We start from the raw sequence: 20,489 nt of genomic DNA on the forward strand, positions 1-20,489 counted from the left end.
TGTCTTTTATACTGATAACAAGTTCAAACAGGTGCCATTAATACAGGTAATGAGTGGAGGACAGAGGAGCCTCTTAAAGAAGAAGATACAGGTCTGTAAGAGCCAGAAATCTTGCTTGTTTGTAGGTGACCAAATACTTATTTTCCACCATAATATGCAAATAAATTATTTCCAAATCAGACAATGTGATTGTCTGGATTTGTTTCCACATTTTGTCTCTCATAGTTGAGGTATACCTATGATGAAAATTACAGGCCTCTCTCATCTTCTTAAGTGGGAGAACCTGCACAATTGGTGGCTGACTAAATACTTTTTTGCCCCACTGTATTTAGTGTCTACATTAAAAACACATGAAACAACATCCTCTAATGTTGAAATGCATTCAGATTAGATGCGGCCTTCAATTTCAAAGAAATTAGCATATGAACCTCCTAGTTTGATCTTTCAACTAATAATAACATAGCAAAGCATAATTGGTGATAAAAGTAAATTTGCAATCATCTTTTTAATAAATGCTCTATGTTAATCACAAATTATTTTATTGTAATTTGACTGTCCCTTGTAAGCATAGTATACTTATCAATTATATATATATTGATATTTTTTAAAGGGACAGTCAAGTCCAAAATAAAATTTCATGATTCAGATATGTCAAGCATTTATAAACAACTTTCACATTCAATTTTAACAACCATTTTTTTTTTCTTGGTATTATTATTTTAAAGTCAGATGCTAATTATGACCTTGAAGGCTGCCTCTCATCTGAATGACTTTTGACACTTTATCAATAATAGAGGGCATTATTTAATGTGTGTCATTTAGATAACATTTAGCTCACACACATGAATTACCTTTGAATCTGCAATGATTGTCTAAAATTTAAATTCTGTAAAAAAAACGTAATATAAGGGGCAGTTTGCAGTAAGCCTCTGCAAACTGCCCCCTTATTTCAGTTTTTTTTTACAGAATTTCAATTGATATATTTATATGTCTATGGTAATTACATAATCCTCGGCACACTTCACTTGTTCACAGTATGTTTGCTTGAGTGCTAGCATTTTTCTGCTGATTTAGGGACACAGGTTTTTTAAGGGACATTGACGTGGTACCCGGGCTTGTTCCATTTGGTCAGATGCCGTAACTAACCCTTTCATATCGTTATTTGAATCTTAGCTGAGAGCTTGTAAGTGAGTGCTGTACTTTCTATATTTGTTGTGTGTTGATATTTATCTATCTATCTATCTATCTATCTATCATCTATCTATCTATCTATCTATCTATAAATCTATCTATCTATCATCTATCTATCTATCTATCTATCTATCTATCTATATTAATTAATATATACAAATAAATAAATATATATATATATAAATATATTTATACAAAGTATTTCTGACATATATTTAAGTATAATTATTTTAATTTTTTTTCTTTTTATTTGACTATATATATCTTCAACCACTCCATCTACTTACAAACCATGGAAACAGCCATGGGCACCAAAATGGCACCACAGTACACAAACCTCTTCATGGCTGACTTAGAACAGAGATTCCTAGCCACTCACCCTCACAAACCCTTCAAATACTTTCGCTACATAGATGATATTTTCATCATATAGACAGAAGGAGAAAAAAACCTTGAACATTTTCATAAATCATTTAATCTATTTCATGCATCAATCAAGCTTAAAATTAACTTTTCTAGAGACTGTGTCAGCTTCCTGGATACAACAATATCCATTACAAATGGCAAACTGCACTCATCTGTATACAGGAAACCAACAGATAGATGCTACTACCTCCATAGCTCCAGCTCCCACCTCAATCACATTAAAAAATCCATAATCTACAGTCAGGCTACAAGATACCACAGAATTTGCTCAGATACCAAGGACCGTGACAAACACCTCATCACACTGTCCCAATCATTGAGAGAAAAAGGTTACAAAACAAGGATTATAAATAAAAAAATTAACTCTGCCCTCAATACTCCACGTGAACACTTACTACAATACAGGGAGAAGAAAAACATATCACGTATCCCACTAGTAGTCAAATACAACCCTGCTGTGGAAGGGATACGAAAAATCATAAAATACTTACAGCCACTACTCTTAGAGGATCCCACACTCAAAAAAATATTTCCAAAACCCCCAATCCTGGCATACAGACAACCACCTAACCTAAAGCATAAACTGGTACATAGGAAGCTACCCCTTGAGAAAAAGAACACTCAGAAAGCAGCACAGCAAATCACAATAATAAATCTTATAACATTAAAGGGGCATATTCATGTATATCTGCAAATGTGGTATACATGATACATTGCACTATATTGGAGAAACAAGCCAAAAACTGCACCTTTGAATGAACTTACACAGACACTCAATCAAAAGCCACTGTGAAACAAAATACTGCACCCCTGTTGGTCACCATTTCACCCAACCTGACCACTCCATCCAAAACCTCAAAATCAAAATTCTCAAAGGCAACTTCAAAAACACCATGGAAAGAAAACATTTGAAATGAAAATGATAATGCACTTCAACCTGTTTAATTCTGGACTAAATGTGGACTCTGGATTCTTAGCACATTATCAAATTTTTTTGTAATGTACTTTCATTTAGTCAATTACTTTGTATATTCCACATTCTTTATACATAGGTACACAGGTAAGCCTATATATATATATATATATATATATATATATATATATATATATATATATATATATATATAGGACTAAAACTTAATGATTATTTGTTGGAATGGCTGTCTATACTGTCCTTTCAATACATTATTTAAATATTTTATTTAAAATAGAAACAGTGGCTTTATTACAAATATAACATTTTGAAATCAACATCACTCTAATGCCATTACCTATTTTTTTGTAACAATTATTAATAAATGTATTCAGATACAATTTAATTATCCTGATAGGGCATCAACTATCAAGTGAGAAAAGTCTATCGTGACTCTCCTATTACCTGTATAACTGTACCTTTAGTGTTAAATTATAAAAGCACTAGTTATTTCGATAGAAATAGCTTAATAGGGGGTGCTAAAGAGCAAAGACTAGAAATAGCATAACATACAAAGAATATTTGGGACACAAACAAAATAAATAATGATAACAGTATAAAACAAACGTATTGCGAAAAGTCTCAGATGGTAATGGTAGCCAAAAGATAGAGTCACTTGTTAGTGAAAGTCCCAAACACAACCAGCTAGATGGAAATCACAGGGAATATTCCAGGAATCTGGAACGGCAGCAGCACTCTCCTCACATCAACAATAGCAGACTTCTGTACAAAGAAAAAGAGGAAAAGAGAGGCGCTATGTGTGTACCAGTATAAACGTACATGTAAGACAACAAGGCCCGCAACAGGGTACTCACATTCTGTAGAAGCACTCAGACAGTGCTATTAGGCATGGACTGGGTACTCAACAGCAACCCAGCTTGCTGAAAACAACCAGTATGTCTCCAGGGACAATCCGGACACCCCCTCCTGAGGATGGAAAGGTAGATGGCCCAGGTGATGAACTCCTAGCAAGTCAGGTAGAGAGTACAGGTGGCATCCAAGGTCTCCACAACAGGCGAGAGCAATCCCAATGTAGGAATTGTAGGTGGTGTGTTAAGTAGAATAGATCAGTAACAGTTCCAGGTTAAAATGTAGCAAAAGATAAATTTATTAAAACCAATTAAAAATACTGGAACAGAAGGGTAGGATATACAAGTCCCCCCTATAAAATCATGCAACGCGTTTCTCAGCTGTAGTGCTGTTTCATCAGGCATATATATCTTACTGATCATAACTCTACTATATATACACTTGCAAACACACCAAACAAACCAATTAAGCAATTAATCAGTGTAACAAACACCTGAAGTTCTCCAACAGGGGGAGGGAACCCAGGTAATTAACCCTTCCTCTATAGCATATACTTCACATCTCTAAGTTGAAAAACATTTTGTTAAAAAAACTTTAATATACATATATATATATATATATACATACACTAATTGCTTAATTGGTTCCATTTGGTTCCATTGAGCTGCAACGGGACATGGCAGCATCTTTAAATGGTATAGTCCAAAACCAGTCTCAGATGAAGAGAGTTATTTTGGATATGCAGATGCAGAAGCAGACAACAGATGGCGGGAAGAAAACCAACTGTTGGGTGTGTTGGTGGAGCATTTCACACACCAGCAGGACACTGCCTCCAGCCTCTCATCTGCGGCCAGCACTCCTGCAGAATCCTCTGAATCCACACAACCCAGGAGAACCAGGAGAGCCACTCCAGGCACCTCAGCCCCCTCATCTAAGAAGCCTAAAAAAATAATATATATTGTTATATTTCAGCCTAAATCTTGTCCTCTGTTATTTACCATATAATTGTCATCCACATCCATGTGAGGGGTGTTTTAGTACACTAATATTGTTGAAACATATAATAAGGCCTGTGTGGAAATGGCCCAAAAAAAGGTAATATCATCATGTTTATGACATATTCATGTTCTATAAACCACATCACATAGTTATTCTGAGAACTAGAAGGGTGCAAACGCACTACATAAATATTTGGGGGATGCCAGTAAAATGCCTATTGTCAGTAGACTTTATTTGTTGGCTGGAGTGCTTATGCATAAAACAATGGTTTTGAACACTATTAGTTAAAAAAAGGAATTGTAACTCGCTGCAGGATGCATCCTGCAGTGAGTTAAAATTCCTTTTTTTAACTAATAGTGTTCCACATCACATAGTTGTGTATGAAGGGTACATATAGAGATATTCAATAATAAGATGTAAATCAAGGTTTCTCACATCCAATAGAAATTGACACATGCAGGGATAGGCACGAGCCAAGGCTGTGGTGGACATTTTCTAAGGTAAAGACCTTTAGTGAAGGACACCTTGCCTATCCCTGCACATGGGTATATATATCTAAATAATAATGTTTTTACAGAATGTGTGAACATAAGGTATAAACATCCATTTTCATTTTTCTAAATGATAGTCAATAAATCATAGTGACCAAAACATGAATTAAACTAATGATATATTTTCAGTAATTAGGGTGGTTAAGGGAATGGGGGTGGGATGTTGTAGTTTCACTTACATGCAGTGGAAATTGGCAGTATGTAATTCGATGACCAGCTGCAGCAGGGGCAGCACCATGACCAGGGACCTCAGCAGCAACTATAGAATCAGCATGTGTAGACGGAACAACAGGGGATTGTAGAGCTTCCAGCACCCCTTGTGCCCCATGATGCACCCCTTGTGCCCAATGATGCACCCCTGGTGCCCCATGATGCACCCCTTTGTGATTGGTTTGACACACTTGCAGGGGCAGGAATAATAAATGCTTTGAAGAGGTTAACTATTTGTGATCAAGCTGCTGATGTGTATGTTGTTAAAGAAACACTCAATCAAAATTAAACTTTTATTATTCAGATAGAGCATGCCATTTTTTTTTTAATTGTTTTATTTATAATCCAAGTCACTGTCCAAAAACAATATCAACCATTTTGAAAACATGGCATAATCAAAAGATACAATAAATTTGACAACATAGTACTATGTTCATTTATACATGTAGTTAAATTTAGGCTAATCATCACATTAATGAACACAAACATTTTATTTTCCTACAATGCTTGGAGTTTTTGATTTTCAGTATAACCCCCCCCCTTGTTCCCCCCCCCCCATGCGAAGAGAAAACATAACAAAAAAAAAACCAAAAAAAAAAAACCAAAAAAAACAAAAAACAAAAAAAAAAAACCAAACGAAAACAGAAAAAAAAATTACCATCACTTTCTTCCTCCTGAAGCTTTACCAGTTCCCTAATAGAACAATTTCTGTATTTCTAAAGGGGAAGATTATATAATCTATTTCTGCAGCCGGAAAGATTTTTAAGAAGGCTGCCCATTTATCAAAGAACCTTTTAATGTCTTGTTCATTATTTATATCCGCGTTTCTCTGGTCTAAAATGCATTGTTTTTTCATGCAGTTTTTAATTTCAGTAATGCTTGGCATTGCATGACTTTTCCACTTCTTACAGATTAAATACCTGGTAGCAAGAATAGCGGAGATTATTATTTTTTCATCAGTTTGCTTACCAGGCTCTTCCTTAAGGCAGAGTATTATCTGATATATTGTCAAAGAGACATAGCCTATCTTAAGCACCTTTTTTAGCCAGTATTCGAGCCTAGCCCAGAGATTTTTAATCTTTGGACAATACCAAAACATATGTATTAAATCAGCTGCCTGATACGAACATTTAGGACATTTATTAAACCCTACATTCACACATTTGAAACCTCTCTCGGGGGTAAAATATGCCCCATGAAGGAGCTTAACATGTGCCTCCCTCCAAGTTGCAGAGAGCGTTACTTGTGCAATTTTTTTAATTGACAATTGAATAGTTTTAGACTCAATATTACTCTGAGGGATTGCTGTATTCCAGTAGAGGGCAATCTTTGCCAGTACCGGTTCTCCTTTATTTGTACCCAGAAGATGATAACATGGTGCAATTGACATATGACCATTTCTTGTTAGAGCAAGCCAATCATCGAGTTTACCTAGTCCCCATTCCCAACCAGCTTTCTTAACTAGGTCCTGTGCAAAATGCCTTAATTGCAAATACGCAAAGAAGTCTTTATTGGGCAAATCAAAATCTCTTTTTAATTCCTGGAATGTTTTGATATATTTTCTCTCTTTATCAATTATTTGGTATACCTTGGTTAACCCCCGATTATGCCATTTCCTAAAGACTTCGGAATGCAATCCTGATTGAAAAATAGGGTTACCTATTATAGGCAAAAGACAGGTAGCACTATTATTAATTGAAAGAAAGGTTACTATCTTGTGCCAAGCTTTAAGTGGGTTAAGAATTGTTTTAAATCGTTTAATTTCTGAGGGGATTTCTTTAGGTACTAAGTGTATTAATGCAGATAGAGAATATGGGTAGCAGACACTGGTCTCGAGATAATTATTCAAGACATAGTTATTAGATGAGATCCAGTCTGTTACGACACGAGCCAGAAAGGAGAGGTTATATAGCCTTATGTCTGGTAAGGCAAGACCACCATCCTTTCTTGGTATTGAAAGTTTCATAAGAGATATCTTTGACCTCTTATTCTGCCATAAGAACTGTATAAGTGAAGTATTGATTGAACGTATATCCTTACCTAATAGAATTATTGGTGTATTTTGAAGTATATATAAAAGTTTTGGAAGAAGAGCCATTTTAAAAAGGGCAATCCTTCCAGAAAGTGATATTGGGGGATTTTGCCATAACAAAAGCTTTTCTTTGATCATTTTTACTACTGGGGGTATATTCAATGTATAGAGATCTACGGACCTTGTCGGAATATGAATCCCTAGATATTTAAAAGAATCTTTTACTTGGCGAAAAGGAGTTTTTAATATTGAAGTTTTATTTTTCCTGAGCCACACTATCTCTGATTTTGTCATATTTACTTTGTATCCAGAGAATGTACCAAATTGTTCCAAGATCTGAAAAAGTTTTGGTAAGTTCAGTTTGGTGTTAGCCAAATAAAGCAGCAGATCATCAGCATACAGACCGATTTTTATTTCGCAGTTACGAATTTTTATACCATCCAAATGATGGCGTATTTTAATTGCCAGAGGTTCAATGGAAATATTAAATAAGAGCGGGGAAAGAGGACAGCCCTGCCTTGTTCCTCTACCTAACAAGATAGAGGGGGAAATGTTGTTATTCACTATCAATCTTGTAGATGGGTGTTTATATAGATTTTCGATAAATTCAAGAAAATTACCTCTGATGCCAAATTGTCTTAACGATGTTTTGATATGTTCGTAAAATATTGAATCAAAGGCTTTTTCAGCATCTAAGGAAATAATAGCAAGGTCAGGTATGTCCTCCCCCCCGCTAGTTAAATTAGATAGTACCTCAAAATATTCTGTCACCAATAGGGCTTCCCTAATTTTTGAGGCTGAGTTGCGGTTATTTAGAAAACCTGCTTGATCAGTATGTATAATTTCTGAGAGGGGTCTTTGAAGTCTAGATGCTAGAATTGCAGTAAGAATTTTGTAATCTGAATTTAACAGTGCAATTGGTCTGTAGGATTCCTTGTATTCAGGGTTTTTTCCGCCTTTTAATATCAAAGTTGTGTAAGAATTGGTAAATGAAGAGGGGATCATTTTACCACTAATAAAGAAGCTGTTAAAGAGCGTGCAAAGATGTGGGGTGGCTTCACCTATCAGGATCTTATAGAATTCACTAGGCAAGCCATCTGGACCTGCTGCTTTATTTGAGGCAAGCTTGGATATTACTTTCTCTATTTCTTCTATGGAAATAGGGACATTGAGGCTATCAGCCATTTCTGATGTGACAGTAGGATACGTGATATCTCTCCAAAAGTCATCAGATGTATGCGTATCACTTGTTTTAAATGAATATAATTCCTGGTAATATTCATTAAATGCAGCTAGTATGTCTTCGGCTTTAGAAAGCTGAAGACCTTTATTATACAATTTGTCTATGATTGGTTGTTTTTTCTCATTTTTTATTAATTTGGCCAGCATCTTACCTGATTTATTACCATATTTATATAGCTTAGCCTGCATTTTTAATTCCTTTTGAGTTTCTTGCAGTAAAACAAAAGTATCCCTTTCATTTTTTGCTTTAACGTATTTTGCCCAATTTAAGGGGGTTTTGTCAAGCAGATAATGATTATAAGTGTTAGTTAAACATTGGCATGATTCTCTTTCTCTAGATCGAATTTTCTTATGCAGGGCTGAGCTATATGAAATTATTTCGCCTCTCATTACTGCTTTTGCAGTGTCCCAAAATACTTCAGGGCGGTTTAAATAGTCTTTATTAAAATGTACAAATTCCTTATATCTATTTATAAGCCAGTTCTTGAATTTTACCTCAGTCGTCAGATAGTAGGGAAAAAAGAAACGTGTTGCAGCAGAATACAAATGTGAAAGCTGAAACTCAAGTACAATCGGTGCATGATCTGAAAGAAATATTGGTCCTATATCTGTTTTTACCCCTCTCATCACCATACGTTCATCAATTAGAAAAATGTCGATTCTGGAGAGCGTCTTATGCGCCTTGGAAAGACAGGTAAAATTTTGAGTAGAAGGATTTTGCTGTCTCCAGATATCCCGCAGTGCTAAGTTCTGCATTATTTTTTTAAACATCTTACCCTCTAGATTATCTTTTTTTTGTTTTAACTGTTTGACATTATGTCTTAGCCTATCAATCGGGCATTGTGGTGCCATATTGTAATCTCCTCCCATAATTAAAGAGCCTTCCGTGAAGGATAATAATTTGGTCTGCAAAGTGTTCCAAAATTTTGGATCAAATACATTAGGGCCGTATGTATTACATAATGTATACATCTTCTGGGCAATCTTTATTTTCAGTAGTACATATCTCCCCCCGATGTCAGCCTCAAAATGTGTGACTTCGGTATCAATTTTCTTTCCTATTAGAATTGCTACCCCCCTTTTCCTCTTAACACTAGGTGCAAAATAGATTTCTTTTACCCATGTTGATTTAAGTTTTAAAGATTCTTCAGCTGATAAATGGGTTTCTTGAATAAAACCTATGTCAGTCTGGATCTTTCGCAGGTGATTAAGGATTGCTTTTCTCTTTATAGGGGTAGATATACCACCTACATTCCAAGATACTATTTTACAATTTTTATTCAGCATATTCATTTATACATTAAGAAGGGAGAAAGAGAAGAGAGAAAGAGAAAAAAAATAAATAAATAAATAAATAAAAAAAAAAAAAAAAAAAAAAATAATAATAATAATAAAAAAAAAAAAAAAATAATAATAATAATTTAAAATTAGACACCTAAATTTTCTCCGCACAGGTGGGGGTTGGGTCCTAGGACTCACGTCTAGAAGAGACACGGTCTTTCCCATAAGCAAAAACCTATAGCTTACACTCAGTCTAATAATCAGATATTCAATATTGCTGTTATTAAGCTTAGGAACCCAGTGTGTTATAGAAGCTCTCAGCCAGTTGAGCTTCTTCAAAGAAGTGTGTGACTTCCCCAACTTTAACCTTTAATTTGTAGGGGTACATTATGGTTGCCTGGTACCCTTTTTGTATCAGTTTGGAACAAATAGGAGCAAGCTCCCTTCTCCTTGCTGCAGTGTCAGCGGAGAAATCTTGAAACATAAGGATTGTAGCGTCTCCAGTCTTAACAGGCTGTTGTTTGCGATAATGCTGGAATAAGGTAAGTTTGTCTTGAAAATTTAATATTCTAGCGATAACAGGCCTAGGCCTAGTTCTATCTTTATTGCTTGAGCGAGGTAGACCAAGTCTGTGCGCTCTCTCCACTGGGATGGGATATAGGGTAGATGGCATCTTTAAAATTGTAGGCAAGGTTTCTGATATAAAATTAACAAGATTGTCATATTGTTGTTCTTCCGGAAGGCCTATAATTCTTATATTATTTCTTCTAGAACGATTTTCTAGATCTTCTAATTTGTTTTGAATTTTCTGTACGTTATTATTTATACCTTCTAGATTAGAACTATGCGTTATTGTTAGATCTTCCAGGTCCGAAACTCTTTGTTCGGCTTCCTGCAGCCTATTGGAGAATTGACGAACCTCTTGTGTCAGAGAAAGAAAATCTTGTTTGATTTCAGCTCTAAGAGCCTCAAATTTAGGAGAGAGCGCATCAGATATACTAGCGACTAAGCTGTGAATATTGGTTACTTCTTGTACAACTGGTACATTTAACATAGTTGGTTGCGCTTCTGTGGGAGGCTCCTGATTACCCTTCAATTTTCTGTCTCTCTGTCTTGCTGCCATGGCTGGAGAAATATTCCGGGGTGAGGTGTGAAGGAATTTATCCATGTGCCAGAAAAGAAAAGAGAATTAAAAAAAATTGAAGTGAGGCAATTTATCTAAGTGAAGATCAATACAGGGAGTGAACTTAATTTTAGAGTTAAGTTTGAGAAGGTGAAGCGTTCTCAAATAGACAAGTGAGGATAGGGATGTGCACTATTGTGACCAAGTGAGGGAAAAGAAAAGGGGAGAGAGAAAAAAAAAAAAAAAGAAAGGAAAAATAATAAACTGTGAATTAAATCGTGTTATTTAGATCCAGCCAGGGATGCAGAGATCAGGGACGTTATTAATGTTAGGCAATTTTATGCCAATTTATTAATTGTCTTACTGTTGCTAATCTTCAAAAGACACAATAAAGGAAATGGTATCTCTGAAAGCAGCAACAGCAATTTCTTAATTAGATTTATATCCAAGAAAATATTATTCCAGCAATTATATACAGTATATTTTATAGGTAAGCAAACATATTCACAGTGACCTAGTTATATCCTGGTTCAGTCAGTTTCATTTGTATTTTATTTTCAGAGAAGTTAAAATATCTCTTCTTTAAAGAAAATTTATAAGGTAGTTTTAACTAATGATCTTTATATTTCTATATAAACTTTCTCCCTGTCCAATAGTAAGGGATAGTATTTTATTTTCAGGGAACGTAGGAGATTTATTCTTAGGAAAGAGTTATTAGATAATATAACTGAGGATCTTTTATCTCTATATAGCCCTTCCCTCCAAGCAGTAATAATGGGTAATATATCCTGAAAAAGGTTATAGTAAATTTCTCTGGTATTGAATTATTAATTCCTTATTCACACTCAATAACCTTTGATTTTTTTTTTTCCTCCCCTTCTCCCCTCCCTTCTCTCTCCCCTGAGAATGTTTCACTTTTTAGAGGAGAAAGTACAATGTCTTTTTACATACTATGCACATTTTACACATTCTTAAGCATTAACATTTTTGCCTAGATTTGCTCAATACATTGATATGACAAAAATTGTAGCGACAAGTAATATAGTTAAATAAAATTAAATGCGCCAAACAAATCATATGCAGAAAAAAGAATCATATAAGGAGCCAATGAAAAAAAAAAAAAAAAAAAAAAAAAGTTCCTTTATATAGTTAATAAAGTTCAGCTAGTTCTTGTATGTATGCAGCTCGTCACCTTACCTGGGTCATTCTATGCATCAGCGTTCAACTAATAGCCAGGTAGGTGGGCGGAAAGAGCCTTCAATATGAGAAAATGCCAAAATTGCTGATACCTATTAGAGGGGTTAATTATACAGCCATCTTCCATAGCATTTTTACCAGGATCCATACAGTGTTCCCCAGGACATGCAGCTCTGGTTGGTATCCCCAAAAAAAAGGTGAAGAGAGAAAAACATGCTCCCAGATTGAGCACCTCCTAATTTAGCGCTTACCCACAGCGTCTCGAGGAACCAGAGCAGAGATATGCAGAGGCGCTGCACAGGGAGATCTCAGCGGCAACTGCCAGGCTAGCTACACACAGCCCCGACCTCCCACACAGCACCGGTGGGGGAGGGGGGATTCTCCAGCAAGCTTTCAGTCCGGCACCGAGCAGAGCCGCTTCGAGTACTTATCGCTCCCTGCTTGAAGATGCGGCTCCGCCACCACACTTCAGCTCAGTCTCACGGATGATTTCTGTCTCCCTCGCAACTTCGGTGGGGGAGAGGAAGGTATGTGGGGGGTCCGCCGCACTGCTGTGGGTACTCAGGGCAGGAGTCAGGAAAAAAACATCAGGTCCTTTGTTAGTGCAGCAGTGTTGATATATGTAAATAGCCTTATCCTCCCACGCAGCACCGGTGGGGGAGGAAAGGGTATGGAGAGAATCTGCTGTTAACCTGCAGGTAAATAGGGCCAGGTTCGAGGCAGTTTATCAGTATAGCAGAGAGAGTGTATAAAGATAGCCTCAACCTCCCACCCAGCACCGGTGGGGGAGGGAGGCACTCTGTTCCTCTTTGAAGTTATATCACAAGTTCTAATATATATAAAAAGAGGAAGCCCAAGGTATAGGCTTTTTGCAAGCTGACTAATAATGTCAGCACAGTGGGATGTCTGTCCACTGTCTGGTTCCAGGAGCGTTGATACAGGCTATCCAAGAAGCTACCCAGGTCCCTGGGTTTGGCACGAGAAACTCCACCAGCAGCTGCAGGACTGGAAGGTAATCACACACAGGTGTGTGCAGTTAGCTCCTCCTCCGGAAACCACTCAGAGCATGCCATTTTAAACAACTTTCCAATTTACTTCCATAAAGAAAATATGCAAAGTCTTTTTATATTTAAACTTTTTGAGCCACCAGCTCCTACTGAGCATGTGCAAGAATAAGTGTGTATGCATTTGTGAATGGCTGATGGCTGTCACATGGTACGTGTATGCATTTGTGATTGGCTGATGGCTGTCACATGGCACAGGGGGAGTGGAAAAATGCATAACTTTTAAAATTGTCAGAAAAAAAATCTACTACTCATTTAAAGTTCAGACTAAGTGCTATTGCATTGTCTTGTTATCTTGCATTTGTTGCTTATGCAAATCTACTGTGTTGACTGGTCCTTTATGCATGCATTTGTTAGGCCTTCAGAGAGTTACGTTGGTTTCTAAGTCAGTGCAAGGGTTGCTGCGCCTGCAATTTGTGGCGAGATGAGAATGGAGTAGATTTTCTGAAATCTGCGCACGTAAGTCCTTACGCTGTATATTGGATACCAAACTGTGAGTGTTTTGTATGTCAGTCTTTGGGCCAAAAAACTACGGGCGAAGGCAGAAATATACGCACGTAACTTCTAAGTTATGCCGTATATAGGATACCAAACCCGCGTAAAATTTGGCGTTGCTGGCTTTTGCGGGCGACGATTTTTATCGGATCGCGACCCTGATAGATTTGCTTTGTAACCGGAGCTATCCCATTGACCATCCCCACACAATGTGATACCCCGGTCGTTCATACTGCTCAAGTTATGCTCTCTATCCTGAATCCAATGCATATCTATTATTGGGAAAAGGTATTTTTTGCAGTAATTGCCACTAAATAAAATTGAGGCTGAATACAGCAAATTACCCTGGCATTTGTCCAATAGTAGGCTGACTACGCCATAAGTTGTTTTCTTGTCCTCACAAACATTCACCAGATACAATTAGAAGACTGCCAAGTGTTCTCTTATTAATATGTATTATGGGTGCAATACAATTTGTGTATGTACATGGCAACAATTTAATAAGTTCATCTAGGCAATTTTCAAAATCTGTATCTTCAAATGATTTATTTTCAATAAGAAGGCTTTCATCCACTGTTTCAATACTCTTATCAGGGCTGTAATTTGGGTCCTTCAAAAAAGAGTTTTCTATTACATTAATAGTTGTCGAAGTTGCATTCAAATGTTCAATTTCTTCAGTAAGATCCATAATAGGTTGTTAACATTGTCCAATGGGAGATGATGGAAAAATGGGAGACATAAAAGATATTTGGTTATCTACTGGTATATTTTCGTAAAATTGTTCCTCAATAAAAATGTTCTCGAATGGTGTAGATGTGGCAGCTTATGTAGTTGAAACTTGACTTTGCATCTCTCCCATAGTCCAAATATAGGCACCCTTCACAGTAATTAGGCCTACACTAGAGGTTGATGCGTGTTTCTTCCCAAATAATGCTTTTGCTTGTGTGCAAGAAGTTACTTTTCCATGAAATCTATCAAATTCGGTTTGTTTATCCTCCAAAATGTAATCAGTATTAGTATACCGTGTTAATATGATGACCACACAAACGACTATAGATTTTTGATAAACCCATATAAGTTTGCGCTGCTGTATTTTCAACTTTATCTATATTTTCTATAACTTCATTGTTACTCAATGACACTATTATGTTCTTTGCTGCAGTTTGAGTGGTTGTCACAGAATGATTTAATTGATTAATTACTTTAATTTTCTTTGTTAAATTACTTCCAAATATACTTAGTATTGCATGTTTATATAAACACATCTGCAGACCATTTGAAGTTGTTCACCAAAAATGGTCCGGCTGCTAAAATTACATTCTTGCTTTTCAAATAAAGATACTAAGAGAATGAAGACAATTTGAGTAAATTAGTAAGTTGTTTAAAATTGCATGCTCTATCTAAATTACGAAAGAAAAAAATTTGGGTTCAGTGTCCCTTTAATAAAAAGGTTTAAAATAAAAGTATTTTTTTTCTCTGCTGGTTATGCAAAAATATGGAATTTGTTACTAAAGTGATTATCTCTATTTATAATTAAAAAAAAAATAATGGTGTTGACTCTACCTTTAAATGTGAATGTTCAATGATGTGAGAGAAAAAGATAGAATAGAATACTACAAAAAGAAAATTAGATATTATATATATATAGAGCGGAGATTAAAGGTAAAGTCAAGTACAAGAGAGAGACAAAGAAGAGATTGAATAGCAGCTATAGACAGATAGTAGAGTGAAAAATAGTCGCACCACTGTATTGCCAAAAGTTCACAGATTTATTGAGCCAATTACCAAAAATTCAACAACGTTTCGGACACAAGTCCTTAGTCATGTATCATACATGACTAAGGACTTGTGTCCGAAATGTTGTTGATTTTTTGGTAATTGGCTCAATAAATCTGTGACTGTGAACTTTTGGCAATACAGTGGTGCAACTATTTTTCACTCTACTACCTTTGTTTGGGGTGATGTGCAGTGCCCCTTAGTTTGCACACTGTGTATATCCCAGGTGCTGGATCTTTGGAATAGATATATACAGATAGGTGAGGGATAGGAGAGAGAGAGTGGAGGTATATAAGATAGAGACCGATAGGTGAGGGATGGAAGAGAGAGACAAATAAAGGAAAAGAAACAGAAAGGTGAGGGATAGGAGAGAGAGACAAATAAAAGAGATGTATGGGAAAAAGAGAGAGAAAGAGAGAGAGAGAGAGAGAGAGAGAGAGAGAGAGAGAGAGAGAAAGGGGAGGGATAGAAGAAAGAGAGGGAGAGAGAGAGGGGGATAGAAATGAGAGAACAATAAAAGAGAGGTATATGGTAAATGAAAGAGTGAGAGAGGGGAGGGATATAAGAAATAGAGAGAGCTTGGAAGATTAGAAGTGAGTGAGAAATGGGAGGGATGGAAGAGAGAGACAAATAAAAGAAAGGTAAATGGAAAAAAGAGAGATAGAGGGGAGGGGTAGAAGAAAGAGAGAGAGAGAGAGAGAGAGAGAGAGAGAGAGAGAGGTGGGGGAATAGAAGAGAGAGAAAATGAAAGATGTATATGGAAAAGAGAGAGTGAGAGAGGGGAGGGATAGAAGAATAGAGAGAGCTTGGAAGATTAGAAGTGAGTGAGAAATGGGAGGGATGGAAGAGAGAGACAAATAAAAGAAAGGTAAAGGGAAAAAAGAGAGATAGAGGGGAGGGGTAAAAGAAAGAGAGAGAAAGAGAGGGTGAGGGATAGAAGAGAGAGAAAAATAAAAGAGAGGTATATGGAAAAAAGAGAGAGAGAGGAGGGATAGAAGAAAGAGAGAGAGATGGGAAGAACAGAAGTGGTCGAATAATGTCAGGAATGGAAGAGAGAGACAATAAAAGAAAGGGAAAAGAGAGAGAGAGAGAGAGAGAGAGAGAGAGAGAGAGAGGGGAGGTATAGAAGAAAGAGAGAGAGGGGTAGAAGAGAGAAAAAAATAAAAGAGAGGTATATGGAAAAGATAGAGTGAGAGAGGGGAGGGATAGAAGAAAGAGAGAGATGGGAAGAACAGAAGTGAGTGAGAAATGGGAAGGATGGAGGAGAGAGACAAATAAAAGAAATGGAAAGGGAAAAGAGAGAGAGAGAGAGAGAGAGAGAGAGGGGAGGGATAGAAGAAAGAGAGAGTGAGAGAGGAAGGGATAGAAGACAGAGAAAAATGAAAGAAAGGTAAAGGGAAAAAAAAGAGAGATATAGAGGGGAGGGATAAAAGAAAGAGAGAGAGGGGGGATAGAAGAGACTAAAATAAACCACATTACATAGTTATTCTGAGAACTAGAAGGGTGCAAACGCACTACATAAATATTTGGGGGATGCCAGTAAAATGCCTACTGTCGGTAGACTTTATTTGTTGGCTGGAGTGCTTATGCATAAAACAATGGTTTTGAACACTATTAGTTAAAAAAAGGAATTGTAACTCGCTGCAGGATGCATCCTGCAGTGAGTTAAAATTACTTTTTTTAACTAATAGTGTTCCACATCACATAGTTGTGCATGAAGGGTACATATAGAGATATTCAAAAATAAGATGTAAATCAAGGTTTCTCACATCCAATAGAAATTGACACATGCAGGGATAGGCACGAGCCAAGGCTGTGGCGGACATTTTCTAAGGTAAAGACCTTTAGTGAAGGATACCTTGCCTATCCCTGCACATGGGTATATATATCTAAATAATAACGTTTTTACAGAAGGTGTGAACATAAGGTATAAACATCCATTTTCATTCTTCTAAATGATAGTCAATAAATCATAGTGACCAAAACATGAATTAAACTAATGATATATTTTCAGTAATTAGGGTGGTTAAGGGAATGGGGGTGGGATGTTGTAGTTTCACTTACATGCAGTGGAAATTGGCAGTATGTAATTCGATGACCAGCTGCAGCAGGGGCAGCACCATGACCAGGGACCTCAGCAGCAACTATAGAATCAGCATGTGTAGACGGAACAACAGGGGATTGTAGAGCCCCTGTTGCACCCCTTGTGCCCAATGATGCACCCCTTGTGCCCCATGATGCACCCCTTTGTGATTGGTTTGACACACTTGCAGGGGCAGGAATAATAAATGCTTTGAAGAGGTTAACTATTTGTGATCAAGCTGCTGATATGTATGTTGTTAAAGGGACACTCAATCAAAATTAAACTTTTATTATTCAGATAGAGCATGCCATTTTAAACAACTTTCCAATTTACTTCCATAAAGAAAATGTGCAAAGTCTTTTTATATTTAAACTTTTTGAGTCACCAGCTCCTACTGAGCATGTGCAAGAATAAGTGTGTATGCATTTGTGAATGGCTGATGGCTGTCACATGGTACGTGTATGCATTTGTGATTGGCTGATGGCTGTCACATGGTATAGGGGGAGTGGAAAAAGACATAACTTTTAAAATTGTCAGAAAAAAAATCTACTACTAATTTAAAGTTCAGACTAAGTGCTATTGCATTGTCTTGTTATCTTGCATTTGTTGCTTATGCAAATCTACTGTGTTGACTGGTCCTTTACGCATGCATTTGTTAGGCCTTCAGAGAGTTACGTTGGTTTCTAAGTCAGTGCAAGGGTTGCTGCACCTGCAATTTGTGGCGAGATGAGAATGGAGTAGATTTTCTGAAATCTGCGCGCGTAAGTCCTTACGCTGTATATTGGATACCAAACTGTGCGTGTTTTGTATGTCAGTGTATGGGCCAAAAAACTACGGGCGAAGGCAGAAATATACGCACGTAACTTCTAAGTTATGCCGTATATAGGATACCAAACCCGCGCAAAATTTGGCGTTGCTGGCTTTTGCGGGCGACGATTTTTATCGGATCGCGGCCCTGATAGATTTGCTTTGTAACCGGAGCTATCACATTGACCATCCCCACACAATGTGATACCCCGGTCGTTCATACTGCTCAAGTTATGCTCTCTATCCTGAATCCAATGCATATCTATTATTGGGAAAATGTATTTTTTGCAGTAATTGTCACTAAATATAATTGAGGCTGAATACAGCAAATTACCCATTGGCATTTGTCCAATAGTAGGCTGACTACGCCATCATTTGTTTTCATGTCCTCACAAACATTCACCAGATACAATTAGAAGACTGCCAAGTGTTCTCTTATTAATATGTATTATGGGTGCAATACAATTTGTGTATGTACATGGCAACAATTTAATAAGTTCATCTAGGCAATTTTCAAAATCTGTATCTTCAAATGATTTATTTTCAATAAGAAGGCTTTCATCCACTGTTTCAATACTCTTATCAGGGCTGTAATTTGGGTCCTTCAAAAAAGAGTTTTCTATTACATTAATAGTTGTCGAAGTTGCATTCAAATGTTCAATTTCTTCAATTAGATCCATAATAGGTTGTTAACATTGTCCAATGGGAGATGATGGAAAAATGGGAGACATAAAAGATATTTGGTTATCTACGGGTATATTTTCGTAAAATTGTTCCTCAATAAAAGTGTTCTCGAATGGTGTAGATGTGGCAGCTGATGTAGTTGAAACTTGACTTTGCATCTCTCCCATAGTCCAAATATAGGCACCCTTCACAGTAATTAGGCCTACACTAGAGGTTGATGCGTGTTTCTTCCCAAATAATGCTTTTGTTTGTGTGAAAGAAGTTACTTTTCCATGAAATCTAATAAATTCGGTTTGTTTATCCTCCAAAATGTAATCAGTATTAGTTGAAGCATCAGAGTATACCGTGTTAATATGATGACCACACATGACTATAGATTTTTGATAAACCCATATAAGTTTGCGCTGCTGTATTTTCAACTTTATCTATATTTTCTATAACTTCATTGTTACTCAATGACACTATTATGTTCTTTGCTGCAGTTTGAGTGGTTGTCACAGAATGATTTAATTGATTAATTACTTTAATTTTCTTTGTTAAATTACTTTCAAATATACTTGGTATTGCATGTTCATATAAACACATCTGCAGACCATTTGAAGTTGTTCACCAAAAATGGTCCGGCTGCTAAAATACATTCTTGCTTTTCAAATAAAGATACTAAGAGAATGAAGAAAATTTTAGTAAATTAGAAAGCTGTTTAAAATTGCATGCTCTATCTAAATTACGAAAGAAAACAATTTGGGTTCAGTGTCCCTTTAATAAAAAGGTTTTAAAAAAAGTATTTTTTTTCTCTGCTGGTTGTGCAAAAATATGGAATTTGTTACTAAAGTGATTATCTCTATTTATAATTAAAAAAAAAATAATGGTGTTGACTCTACCTTTAAATGTGAATGTTCAATGATGATAGAGAAAAAGATAGAATAGAATACTACAAAAAGAAAATTAGATATTATATATATAGAGAGCGGAGATTAAAGGTAAAGTCAAGTACAAGAGAGAGACAAAGAAGAGATGGAATAGCAGCTATAGACAGATAGTAGAGTGAAAAATAGTCGCACCACTGTATTGCCAAAAGTTCACAGATTTATTGAGCCAATTACGTGTCCGAAACGTTGTTGAATTTTTGGTAATTGGCTCAATAAATCTGTGACTGTGAACTTTTGGCAATACAGTGGTGCAACTATTTTTCACTCTACTACCTTTGTTTGGGGTAATGTGCAGTGCCCCTTAGTTTGCACACTGTGTATATCCCAGGTGCTGGATCTTTGGAATAGATATATACAGATAGGTGAGGGATAGGAGAGAGAGAGTGGAGGTATATAAGATAGAGACCGATGGAAGAGAGAGACAAATAAAGGAAAAGAAATAGAAAGGTGAGGGATAGGAGAGAGAGACAAATAAAAGAGATGTATGGGAAAAAGAGAGAGAAAGAGAGAGAGAGAGAGAGAGAGAGAGAGAGAGAGAAAGGGGAGGGATAGAAGAAGGAGAGGAAGAGAGAGAGGGGGATAGAAATGAGAGAACAATAAAAGAGAGGTATATGGT

This window comes from Bombina bombina, chromosome 6, assembly GCF_027579735.1.
Source record: "Bombina bombina isolate aBomBom1 chromosome 6, aBomBom1.pri, whole genome shotgun sequence".
Classification (NCBI taxonomy): Eukaryota; Metazoa; Chordata; class Amphibia; order Anura; family Bombinatoridae; genus Bombina; species Bombina bombina.